Below are 9,413 nucleotides of genomic sequence, written 5' to 3' on the forward strand. Positions count from 1 at the left end.
TTTAAATTTTTAAAAAATCACTTTTTGTCCTGGCTTACTGAAAGATTTTTCATGAAAGGGTGTTGAATTTTAGTTAAGTGCTTCTATATGGCTTGTGTTGATATATATATATATATATTTTCTATCATGATTCTTCTTGACAAGATTTAGGATTTATTGTTCTGTCAGCCTCATAAAAGTAAAGGTCACTTTCAATTTTTTTTTTCAGAAATTTTGTGCGAGATTACAGTTATTTCTTTTTTAAAATAGTTATAAAAATTTACTATTAAAAGCATCTGGTACTGGAGTTTCCTGTGGCAACAGTTTTAAAATAACAAATTTAATTTCTTTAACAGATGCTTCACTAGTAAGATTTTATATATCACTTCTTAAGTAAATTGTAATCTGTGGACATTTGTTCATTCTAACTAAATTATGTTTCCCTTCTTCAAAGTTATTCATAATGATCTTTAGTTATTTGTATTACAGATCTATATTTATGCCATCTTTTCCATTTTTATTTTTGTTATTTTGTTTTTTATCTTTTTTGCCTTGATCAATCTCGTTAAGATTTAACAAATTAACAAATTTCAGTCTTTTCAAAATTCTAATTTTTGACTTTGTCTTTTTCTCTATTCTACAGTAGTTTTCAAATGTCCTTCATTTGTTTTCATTTTAGTATTCCTTTCTTTTTTTTCACACTCATCCTTGAAATAAAAAGTTTTTTTTTTTAAAATTCATCCATTCTTCTTTTTATATATGCCTATGTCATATTTTTTTTTCTTTAAACATTGCTTAAACTATATCCCACAAGTTTTGATCTGTTATATTTTATTATAATTCAGTTCAGTAATTTTCTGTTATCTATGCTGATTCATTTCTTGACCTATGAGTTGTTTAGGAATGTATTATTTAGTTTTCAGGTAGTACACCTTTTTCTAGTATAATTTTATTACTGATTTCCATTTTAATCCCATAATTAGATAAAATAATTTGAATTACTTCAAATATTTTAATATTTCAACTTATTTAAATATTTTAAATTTTGTTGAAGCTTTGTTATAATTCACCACATGGTTGTTTTTGATGAACTTTATATATGTACTTACAAACAAAATACATTCTGTTGTTGTTGAGTGAGTATTCTACATATGTCAGTTTGTGTTATGATCTTCAGAACCTTTTTTTCCCTCTATTTTTGAGTGATTTTCTATCATCTGTGAAGAGATATGCTGATAATTGAAGTCAAAATAATTCCAAATGGATTTCATTTCAATGAATTTTTAATATTGCCTCACATTATTCTAAATTTTATCCATTCTGGAGAAGATTCAGGTGAGAGATCTATGTCTCGGTCATTGAAATAATCTTTAAATGGATGACAGCAATCCATTTATGGCATAAGTTTATACTAAACACACATCTTGGGCAGCTTTCCAGAATAGTCCATTAACAATTATTTTTTTTTTAAATAAGTGTTTCTAGTTAATGCAATCAAGTGGAAAAACATTTATTTCATATCTAAATATTATTTTTAAATCTAACACTATAGCATTTTTGTGAATGTATATAGTTAAGTATTAAAGGAGCATGATATTTTGATAAAATCTGTGCTTAGCTTTCAATATTAAAAAAAAAAAAAAAAGACAACTTCAAATATGCTGTCTGGCTAGTTATCCTATAAATTGCAGAAGATGATTCTTATTGTGAACTTTTTCCCTTACCAAATATTCTTAGATTATATTTGGGGTTAACAAATATCAAGTCAGCATTTTTAAATTGAGAGATGTTATATAAAATGGTAATGTTAATGCTTTGGAACTGTTAGAAATTTGACAAAACCAATGCTGTAACCTGCAGTGGCATTTTCTCTGCAACCTACAGCCTCCAGTTTGGGGACAGGTATCTTGATCTTAGTAGCTTCACCCACTTAAGTTCCCTGCCTAGCAAATGTAGAGAGATATTTGTGAGTCCTGCCTTAAATAAAGTTGTGTGATCTTTAAGCATCCTAATAGTCATCATTCAGTCCACATCTTGTCAAATGGAGTGTGTTTGGGCTGCTGATCGAGTGGAGAATATTGCAGATCAAACTATAACAGAGGTTGTGAGGAGCAACTGGCAAATAATATGTGAAGGAGTGTGCATTTCATTTGTAAAACCATAAGTTTGAACGTTATTCTAACAATCACATGCTTGGAGTTTATTAGTGAAATTTTAATTAGGAGGAAGTTATATCTGTGAGTTTTTTAATTAAGAAAAAAGATTGAATACAGAAGAAGAACACAACCCTAATGGTGGTAACAGGACATCAGAAATTGTAGAAACGATGGAAAACAAACTGGACGGAAAGAATGAGACCTAATTATTACCTTTAAGGAGCCTTCTTCTGTTCCCCAAGTTCCAGATCTTTGAAGCAGAAAAACAAGGAAAAATTCCCCACAATGAGCAACATATGTATATATTATGTGAGTTACCTGCAATGGTCAGGAAGTTTAGTGCTCAAAATCCAGGGTCTATGCCACATAACATCATTTAATGTTAACATAGCTTAATGGCAGTTTCTGGAATAATGACAATCATTAAAAAAAAAAGTGTCATTTTCTGGAATCAGGATATTCATTTAGAGGGAACCTGAAGGAAAATTCACCTGATCCTAAGTTTCTAAACCATATGAGGTCAGAGGTTATTACATCATTTTGCCTAGAAATGTTGTTAATCTAATTGTTTAAGATAAGGATGCAATTTTCAGAGAGGAAGAAGTTAAACTTTCCAGCATTTGTGGCAGATTAGTTATTGACATTCATTTCTAAAGCGAGAAATAATTCACTGTGAAAGCTATTTGCTTCTTCAGATCCATAGACACAGCCAGGGCAACTGGATTTGGATGTACTTCCAAACTGAAAGAAAATTAATTGCCTAATTTCTCAGAGTCCATGTACATTCTGGGATGTGCTCTGACTGAACAAAACAAAATAGCAAGATTTTAAATACCAAGAGCATTATCTTACACTAAGAAAAATAGATGAAACTAAGTCTTTTTTAAATTACAAGACAGAGAAAGAAACAATTGAAAAGAATGTAACATTTGGATAACTAACTAGACAGAGAAACACAGAAGAAGGTCTCTTTTTTTGAAAAATATGAGTAATTTTTTTTTTTCTCCTAAGCCAGTATGACAACAAATATCTGCCAGGAAAGTAAAAAATAAAAATGCCTAATACCATAACATTTGAATAATACTATAGTAATCATTGGATTATAGAACTGATATAGCTTAAAAGTTCACAAGAAAACTGTTTCTTCCACCTTAATTTATATATATATAAACATATATATGTTTATATATATATGTTCAGATGCAGGTCAAGAATCAACAGTTAGAACTAGACATGGAACAACAGACTGGTTCCAAATCGGGAAAGGAGTATATCAAGGCTGTATATTGTCACCCTGCTTATTTAACTTATATGCAGAGTACATCATGAGAAACGCTGGGCTGGTGGAAGCACAAGCTGGAATCAAGATTGCCGGGAGAAATATCAATAATCTCAGATATGCAGATGACACCACCCTTATGGCAGAAAGTGAAGAGGAACTAAGGAGCATCTTAATGAAAGTGAAAAAGGAGAGCGAAAAAGTTGGCTTAAAACGCAACATTCAGAAAACTATGATCATGGCATCTGGTCCCATCACTTCAGGGCAAATAGATGGGGAAACAGTGGAAACAGTGACAGACTTTATTTTTAGGGGGTCCAAAATCACTTCAGATGGTGACTGCAGTCATGAAATTAAAAAACTTTTGCTCTTTGGAAAAGTTATGACCAAACTATACAGCGTATTAAAAAGCAGAGATATTTCTTCGCCAACAAAGGTCCATCTAGTTAAAACAATGGTTTTTTTAGTAGCCATGTATGGATGTGAGTTGGACTATAAAGAAAGTTGAGCCTCGGATAACTCATGCTTTTGAACTGTGGTGTTGGAGAAGACTCTTGAGAGACCCTTGGAACTGCAGGGAGATTCAACTAGTCCATCCTAAAGGAAATCAGTCCTGAATATTCTAGAAGGACTGATGCTGAAGCTGAAACTACAATACTTTCCACCTGATGTGAAGAACTCACTTATTTGAAAAGAATCTGATGTTGGGAAAGGTTGAAGGTGGGAGGAGAAGGGGACAGCAGAGGATGAGATGGTTGAATGGCATCACCGACTCAAGGGACATTAGTTTGAGTAGGCTCTGGGTGTTGGTAATTGACAGGGAGGCCTGATATGCTGCCATCCATGGGTTTGCAAAGAGTCAGACATGATTGAGTGACTGAACTGAACTGATATATATATGTCACAACACACATAGATGGAAAAAGTTTTTATAATCTGCTATGACTGTGTTTGTTTGCCCAAATATTATCTGAATGAACAGTTGAAGGTTTCCAAAGATGTCTGCATCTTATTCTTCACCCACCTTGAACTTCCAAAGTATTCCCTGTGAAGAAGTATTATGAAAACATAAACAGTTGGCCTTGAAACTTAAATATATAATTGGAATTTCCCCCTCCCTATCCAGATAAAGAAATAGCTCTTGTTGAAGCCTGAGATGGCTAGTAATTCAAAATCTACTTTATAGTTTTATTTCAAGCCCATTCAGCTCAATATAGACAGAAGTTTAAAGCTAATACCAAGTGAAGCCAATGACATATTTTTTAAGCATTTAAGAGAACTCATCAGCTAGTTTCTACTGGCTTTTTTTGTTTGTTTGTTTGGCACTCAGTTGTGTCTGACTCTGTTATGCTATCCACTGTAGCCCTCCAGGCTCCTCTGTCCATGGGATTCTCCCAGCAAGAATATTGGGGTGGGTCATCATGCCCTCCTCCAGGGCATCTTCTGGACCCAGGGATCAAATCCATGTCTTTTATGTTTGCAGCACTGGCAGATGGGTTCTTTACCACTAGCGCCACCTGGTAAGCCACAAGCAGAGAGAAATAAGGTAGTTATAAAGGAGATGAGGAAGTAAAAAGTAAATTACAGGGAGAACAATAGTAGAGAGTATTTGGATGTGGGAAAGAAAGAGAAACATGAAAGATTTCTTTCACAAAGCTCACTTGGCTTAATGGTGAATCTCTCTGAAGCAGAATACAAAGGAGGAGGGCCACATTTTGGAGGGAAGATAAAGATATTGGTTTTAGATAAATTAATTGAGATTTCAGTACTTAATAAATGAATCTGTTGTCTCTTCAAAGTATTAATAACTGAGACATCAAGGGCTATGATTAATCAGGAGGATGTTGGCTAATTCCCTGGACTAGGGTCCTACAGGCCTCATGACATGCTGGACTCTGGGGAAGATAAGAGGTGCCTAACTGTGGATGGTTAGGAGATCCATCACATCAATTAGGAGCAAGGATCCCCAGTCCAAACAGATGATACTTACGGGTATGAGACAGCAGCTTAAGCCAACTCATACAGTGTATTTCATGTGTCTGTAGTCGTATCAGTGCACCAGTATGAATCAGTCATGGAAATGTGGACTTTCATATTAGATAATGGTAGTGATGCAGTCACTAAGTTGTGTCCTACTGTTTGTAACCCATGGACTATAGCCCACCAGGCTTTTCTGTCCATGGGGATTCTTCAGGCAAGAATACTGGAATAAGTAGCCATTCCCTTCTCCAATGTATCTTCCCCACCCAGGGATCGAACCTAGGTCTCTTGCATTGCAGGCGGATTCTTTACTGACTGAGCCACCAGAGAAGCTCACATATTAGGAGAAGAATCTGTACTAGAGGCAGATGTTTAGGAGTTTTTTCTCTTTGCACTAGTGACCAGAGTCCTTCATATGGGTAGAATTTCTACTCTTTCTGTTGTATTATTCAATAAAGCTTTTACTCAATTTCTTACAGGCTTATTTCTCAAAGAACAGGGGATATTCTTTTCTCCATGCCTTGAACTAAATTAATTAAATGGTTCTTTTATGTAAAAGTGTCAAACAAAGAATAATAACCGGAAAAAAAAAAAAAAAAAACCTCAAAGACAGATTTACTCATAGGGAGTTTTAAGCAAGTTACTTTTAATTTTCTACTTGGGTTAATCGTTAGACTAGATATCATCTATTTTAGCTTATTAATCATTTCTTTCTTTTCTTCCATGTCTAAAATGCAAAGTGGGATATCTATACTCACAGCATGTCTCAGAGTGTCAAGTAGTGTGAAGAGTCTTAGATTTTATCCTTCTTGCAAGCTAACAGGTGAGCCTGCCACTGTTTTATGGATGCTAGCAGAAGGCATGACACTCTGGAGTCAAATAATTTTATTAATCACAGCAATTCCAGGAGCCAGAATATCAGCATTTTCTTGAGCAAAGTTCCTCAATCTGCAGTTCCCTTGGGGCATGGCAAAGATGGCCAGATGAAGACTGCACGTGAGTGAAATTTCTAATAGGAGAGAAACTTTGAGTTTAGGAAACCTAATCTTTGATCACAGATACTAAGCTTGATTTCCCTTTCATTCCAGACAGAGACACTATTTTACTGTATTGGGCTATGAACAGATCTGCCCTTTGTGTTGAAAGGAGATATTTCTAGCTTTCAAGGCTCTTTGCCGAGTAAACATCATTGAAAGTAATCTTGATCAAGATATGCAGGAAAATAAGAGATTTATAGAAGACTGTCTCCCAGTAATACCTGTCCCTCATTTTTCATAATTCTGACTTCTGGGAAATGTCCTCATAAGAGCACATCTCCACTGACTATTTTGGTTAACTTGACAGACAGTGTCTAGGACCAAATCTGTCCCATTATTCTCCTTCTGCATTTAACCTAGGCTGTTACATGGGTCTAAGCAGCAGGATGAGCCCTTCCTGCAGATTTCAAATATGTCCTGGCATGCTGGTCTCTACTGGCTGAACAAATCCCATAAACTATCAGGGTCTACCTTAGAAAGCCATGTTCTATTTTTCAGTTTCTAAATTTTCCATTCCATGAGACATGGATCCAGTGCCCCAGGACTTAGTACTAATTACCAGACTCCACCTCTGTGCAAAAAGTGAATTTTAGGAGGAATTCCCTGACTTAGAGCATGAGTTTATGGTAAACAGTGGAGAATGTGTGAGGAGAGGGATAGTTTGAGAGTTTAGGACTGAAAATGCTATCATATTTAGAATAGATAACCAACAAGGACCTACTGTGCAGCATGGGGGACTCTCTTCAATATTCTGTAGTAACCTAAATGGGAAAAGAACTTTAAAAAGAATAGATACATGAATATATATAACCAAATCACTTTGCTATACTCCTGGAATTAACACAACATTGTTAATCAACTGTGCTCCAGTATAAAATAAAGAAGATTTTAAATAAATAAAATTGGGAAAATAGTTCTATGGAACATCAAAATTCAAAGGATACAACTGAACTGAGGATAATCTGAAAGTACTCTAAGGCCAGAGGAGAATTTTTTTAAACACTTAAAGATCACTTATAACCATATCTAATGAGCAAGGTACCATGTTTCTGAAAAGGAGGCAGGTTAATACCTGGTTTTTACCCAAGAACTGTAGTCCGAAGTCCCCAGTTTAGTTTGAATAATTGGCTTAGTACACAAGCACATTTTTATTGAACTTATAAAGATCTGCTATGTTCCTCACTTTCATCTGCATGGCATGGTAATGAAATGGTCATTATCTTTATGGTCTAAGACTGCTTATTTAACAAGGTAATCTAGCTAACTTAACTTAAAATGAGTATAGCCTTATTCCCTCCTAAAGGAAATCAACCCTGAATATTCTTTGAAAGGACTGATTCTGAAGCTGAACCCCCAAAACTCTGGCCTCCTGATGCTAAGAACTGACTCACTGGAAAAGAGCCTTATGCTGGGAAAGATTGAAGGACAAAGGAGAAGTGGGTGGCAGACGATAAGATGGTTAGATAGCATCACCAACTCAATGGATGTGAATTTGAGCAGAATCTGAGAGACAGTGAAGGACAGAGGAGCTTGGCATACTGAAGTCCATGGGGTTACAAAGAGTCAGACGTGACTTAGACACTGAACAACAAGGCTTATTTCTGAGACTCCTTTCAGGATGCCACTCGGGGTGTATACTAGTCAGAATGACCTGAAGTTGCCTTTACAGGAAAGAATGAAGCATAATACCTAAGAATGGTGGAGATAGGAGCCTGAAATGGGTGTATATAATCGCCAAGTTGTTCATCCTGATCATTATCCAGGAAGTAATTAAGAGTGTATTATCCCATTCTGGTTACAGTCATATTCAGAGACAAACATCCTTCCTAAATATGTGAACAAAAAAGAACTAAGGTGGCAGTCAGAAAATGTTTTATTGTGTTGGCCAAAAAGTTCATTTCGGCTTTTCTGTCATATCCTATGGAAAATCCCAAACAAACTTTTTGGCCAATCCATCAATTTTGGAAGAGACGTTTCTAATATGCAAACATACCAGATATCTTTAAATGGTAAAAAGCATGGAAGATCCACTGAATATCTTGCAAATCATTTATTGTTAAGTGGTTTTTGTGACAAAAGCCTACCAGTATCAGATTTCAGATGATCCAGAAATTGAAAATGACATGTATTATTTTCAAGGGCTGAATAGTATAGCAGAGTCAGCAATTGAGCTAGAGCAGCAAATCTCTAAACTAAAAAAGCATCAACAACAGTAATGCATAACATTTCTAGCTCCTGGGGTCTCCTACACCATGTAAGCTGGGTCATCTAAGTATAAAAATTAATGGAGGTTGGCAACTATCACATAAATAACTCCCATAAAAATGATGCCTCTCGTTCTGTACATGAATAATCTCAGCCTCCACCATGCTCTTTCCTATTTAGCATGAGCATTATTTTGATTGGCTTCCCTGATGGCTTGGTTGGTCAAGAATCTGCCTGCAGTGCCAGAGACCTGGGTTCGACCCCTGGGTCAGGAAGATCCCCTGAAGAAGGGAATGACAAGCCACTCCAGTATTCTTGCCTGGAGAATCCCATGGACAGAGGAGCCTGGTGGGCTACAGTGCATAGTATCACTAAGAGTTGGGCACGACTGAGCAACTCACACTTTTATTTTTCTAGGGCCACTATAAAACAGTACCACAGACTGGGTGGCTTAAACAACAGAAATTCATTTTCTCACCATTCTAAAGGCCAGAAAATTAAGGTCAAGGTAATTTCTTCTGAGGTCTCTCTCTTTGATTTGCAGATGACTTCCTTCTTGTCTTGTCATATGATGATCCTCTGTGTACATGCACCTTTGATATGTCCTTGTGTGTCCAAATTTCCTCTTCTGAGATGAACACCAGTCTGGTTGGATTACGGCCCACCTCCATGGCTTCACTTCACCTTAATTACCTCTCTGAACTCCCTATCTACAAATATTGTCATATCCTGAGCTACTTAGTTATAGAGCTGTTGACTAAAACATATAGTCACAAC

The sequence above is a fragment of the Bos grunniens genome, chromosome 1 (genome assembly GCF_055505025.1).
Source record: "Bos grunniens cultivar Pamir isolate PY7600 chromosome 1, Bosgru_T2T1.0, whole genome shotgun sequence".
In the NCBI taxonomy this organism is placed as follows: Eukaryota; Metazoa; Chordata; class Mammalia; order Artiodactyla; family Bovidae; genus Bos; species Bos grunniens.